This window comes from Saccopteryx bilineata, chromosome 1 (assembly GCF_036850765.1).
Source record: "Saccopteryx bilineata isolate mSacBil1 chromosome 1, mSacBil1_pri_phased_curated, whole genome shotgun sequence".
Lineage (NCBI taxonomy): Eukaryota > Metazoa > Chordata > Mammalia > Chiroptera > Emballonuridae > Saccopteryx > Saccopteryx bilineata.
In genome coordinates, this window is record NC_089490.1 from 57203368 (window position 1) to 57207766 (window position 4399).

At 38.2% G+C, this 4399-nt stretch overlaps 1 pseudogene; it reads left to right on the forward strand.

Moving 5' to 3' along the window:
* Positions 1 to 407: 407 nt before the first annotated feature.
* LOC136319879 (E3 ubiquitin-protein ligase MARCHF7 pseudogene) lies at positions 408 to 2556 on the forward strand (annotated as a pseudogene).
* The last annotated feature ends 1843 nt before the right edge of the window (positions 2557 to 4399 follow it).

The following is a 4399-nucleotide window of genomic DNA, read 5'->3' on the forward strand; positions in this document are numbered from 1 at the left end:
AAATAATTGACTATTTAAACATAATTAATAATTTTTGCTTTAAATAAGGAAAAATAAATTCTCTCATCATACTAATATTAAAAATGAACAATTTAAGAGCCCAAACTTTGAAAATATATAGAAAAACAGCAAGAGTCGCCAATCATGTATGTGAACATATCATAGAGTTACAATAATAAAAACATTGTTGCCCACTCCAGAATAGACAATAGAATTACATAGCGCTGTGTGTGTGTGTGTGTGTGTGTGTGTGTGTTGTATAATAGATGAGTAGAAAAGAAAAACATTCGATAAACTGTGTTAAAACAATTGGTTCAGATTTAATGGCGGCAGCTGGTTCAGCGCTGGATCTGGGAGAGGGGCGGGCGCCATTGTGCTTCACTGCCGACTCCTTTGCCTCAGAGTCCCAGAGTCCTGAGGAGGAAGGCAGTGGTGGCGTGGTCACTGTGAGTGAAACGTGCCCTGTTCGGTGCCATCTCCGGAACAGAGAAACCTTAAGAATGGAGTCTAAACCTTCAAGGATTCCAGGAAGAATTTCTGTTCAACCCTCCAACTCTTTAAGTGCCAGGATGATGTCTGGAAGTAGAGGAAATAGTTTAAATGATACCTATCACTCCAGAGACTCTTCTTTTAGATTGAATTCTGAATATCAGTCTACACCTGCATCAGCATCTGTATCTCCATATCAGTCTACATGGTATAGTGAATCTGCGATAACTCAGGGAGCACGGTCAAGATCACAAAACCAGCAATGGGATCATGATTCAAAAAGACCTAAACTTTCCTGTACAAACTGTACATCTACCTCAGCTGGGAGAAATGTTGGACATGGTTTAAATGCATATCAGATTCTTCTTGGAGGCATAGTCATGTTCCTAGATCTTCATCAATGGTACTTGAATCATTTGGAAGTGACTTAATGAGAGAAAGAAGAGATTTAGAGAGTAGAGCAGATTCCTCCATTAGTAGTCTTTCAGATTATGGTCACCAAAGTGGTGATTTCATGACATCATCATATGTTCAAGACAGAGTACCTTCTTCATATTCGCAAGGAGCAAGACCAAAAGAGAACTCAGTGAGCACTTTACAATTGAATACATCATCCTCCAACCACCAAATGCCTTCTGAACTTCAGACCATACCGTGTTCTAGAGACTCTAGTAGAAATTCCTTAAGATCAAATTTTTCTCCAAGAGAATTGTAATCTCTCCAAAGCAGTACACAGCCTGGATTTTCTTTTATTTCAAATAGAGATGAAACCTCAACTATAAGCAATTTAGATAGACTTCGTTCATCTCAAAGATCATTTCAAGAATCTTCTGACAATGACGGTAGGCGTACAACCAGAAGATTGCTGTGAATATAGCTTCTAGTATGTCATCTACCTTTTTTTCATGAAGATCTAATCAAGAATCTTTAAATACAAGATCATTGAGTTCTGAAAATTCTTATATTTCTCCAAGAATCTCAACAACTTCACATTCTCGTAGTAATGCAGCATCATCTTCTGACGTTTCTGATAATAGGGCATCTGAAGCTTCTCAGGGATTTCGATTTCTTAGGCGAAGATGGGGTTGCCATCTCTTAGCCAGCATCATAGCTCTGAGCCAGATTCAGAAAATTTTAACCAAGAATCTGAAGGTAGAAATACAGGACCTTGATTATCTTCCTCACTTAGGAATAGATGCACACCTTTATTCTCTAGAAGGAGGTGAGAGGGATGAGATGAATCTTCAAGGATACCCACCTCTGATATACCACCTAGGTCTCATATTTTTAGGAGAGAATCAAGTGAAATGGTTCACCTTCAAGCACAGAGTGTTCCCCTTGGGGCTGCTGCCAAGAGATCACAAGCACCTGCAGCATCAAGCAGTGCTGCTACGGGTGGCTCCACATCAGATACAGCTCATAGTGGAAGAAACACAGGAATCACTGGGATCCTTCCTGGTTCTTTATTTTGATTTGCAGTCCCCCCAGCACTTGGAAGTAATTTGACCAACAATGTCATGATCACTGTAGATATTATTCCTTCAGGTTGGAGTTCATCTGATGGAAAAAGTGATAAAACTAAAAGTGCACCTTCAAGAGATCCAGAAAGACTGCAAAAAATAAAAGAGAGCCTCCTTTTAGAGGACTCTGAAGAAGAAGAAGGTGACTTATGTAGAATTTGTCAGATGGCAGCTGAATCATCATCTAATTTGCTGATAGAGCCATGCAAGTGCACAGGAAGTTTGCAGTATGTCCATCAAGAGTGAATGAAAAAGTGATTACAGGCGAAAATTAACTCCGGTTCTTCATTAGAGGCTGTAACCACCTGTGAACTTTGTAAAGAGAAGTTGCAGCTTAACCTGGAGGATTTTGATATTCATGAACTACATAGAGCTCATGCAAATGAACAAGCTGAGTATGAGTTTATCAGCTCTGGTCTCTACCTAGTTGTGTTACTGCACTTGTGCGAACAAAGCTTTTCTGATATGATGGGAAATACAAATGAACCAAGCACACGAGTCTGATTTATTAACCTTGCAAGAACTCTTCAGGAATATATGGAAGATCTCGAAAGTAGGTGGAATTTCCCCTCCCCAGACTTGTTGAAGTTTATTTTTGCAAATTAAACCCACAGAGCAAAATCTAAGTATATATACTCTGTCAACTTAGAGCTTTATTAATAGGCTTAATAATACCAATTATCTTAGAAATGCTGGGTTGGGCAACTGACATTAGTTTTTACTATAATAAAATTTTGTTTTTATAAAAAAAACCCAACTGGTTCATAATTTGAAAAATCCCTTTATATTCTAATCTCATACTATATACCATAATCAATCCCAAAAGGACTACAGAGTTGAATCTAAAGTCAAGACAAAATTATTAAACAAAAATAGAAATAAATAGCATATCTGTGAGAACAAGAATATTTTATAAACCTAGAAGCAAACAAAGGATTTAGTAAGCATAAGATAGTCTACATATTAAAATGTCTACATTAAAAAAACATTTTCAACATTGGTTCGAATAAAGGCAATGAATTGCTTATTACTCCCATAAAGAGTTGATACTCAGTTTGGCAATGTAAATCAAGGGTTTCAAAATGCTTCTATATCAAAGTATGAACAAACTTTTACTCACATGATGATTTCTTCCACCTCTTTATTTGAGAAACAAAAATTGCCAATAGTTTAAGTGTCTGACAGTGAAGGAAGGAATGATTAAATAAATTATGGTACCCAATAAAATGTTATAAAATGATTAATGTTATAATTATAAAAAGGACTTACAATTTTACGTATGATTATATGAAGTTTTTATTATATTCCAGCAAATAACACGATACTATATTGCTCACAAAAATTAGAGGATATTTCAAAGTGAATATTAGCCTGACCAGGCAGTGGCGCAGTGGATAGAGCATCAGACTGGGATGCGGAGGACCCAGGTTCGAGACCCCAAGGTCGCCAGCTTGAGTGCTGGCTCATCTGGTTTGGGCAAAGCTCACCAGCCTGAACCCAAGGTTGCTGGCTCGAGCAAGGGGTTACTTGGTCTGCTGTAGCCCCACGGTCAAGGCACATATGAAAAAGCAATCAATGAACAACTAAGGTGTCACAACAAAAAACTAATGATTGATGCTTCTCATCACTCTCCGTTTCTGTCTGTCTGTCCCCATCTATCCCTCTCTCTGACTCTCTCTCTGTCTCTGTAAAAAAAAAAAAAAGAAGAATATGAAGTGATAAAATATCCCCAAATAAGTCAGCATACCAAACTATAGATAAGATATCATTGTAACTACATAAAAATTTTGCAGTTATGAACGCATTAACTGTTATCCCTTGGGTGGGAATTTTGTGGGTAATTTTTTTTTTTTTTTTTTTTTTTTTTAGCAAGAGACAGAATGAGAGAGGGATAGACAGGGACAGACAGTAAAGGAGAGATATGAGAAGCATCAACTCACCATTGCAGCACCTTAGTTGTTCATTGATTGCTTTCTCATATATGCCTTGACTGGGGGGCTCCAGCTGAGCCAGTGACCTCTTGCTCAAGCTAGTGACATTGACCTCAAGCCAAAGACCTTGGGCTTCAGGTCAGCAACCATTGGGCTCAAGCCAGTGACCATATGGTTATGCTATGATCCCACGCTCAAGCCAGAGACCTTGTGCTCAAGCCAGTGAGCCCCGTGCTCAAGCTTATGAGTCTGCGCTCAAAGCAATGACCTTGGAGTTTCAAACATGGGTCCTCAGCATCCCAGGTCAATGCTTTATCCACACTGCCACTGCCTGGTCAGGCTGTGGATAATTTCTGTTGTTTGAAATGTTCTTATGTATTCTCCATGTAGAGCATGCATTTAATTAGCTTTTTTTTAAACAAGTAATTAAACAAATATATAGGCATCTGCATTTACTAA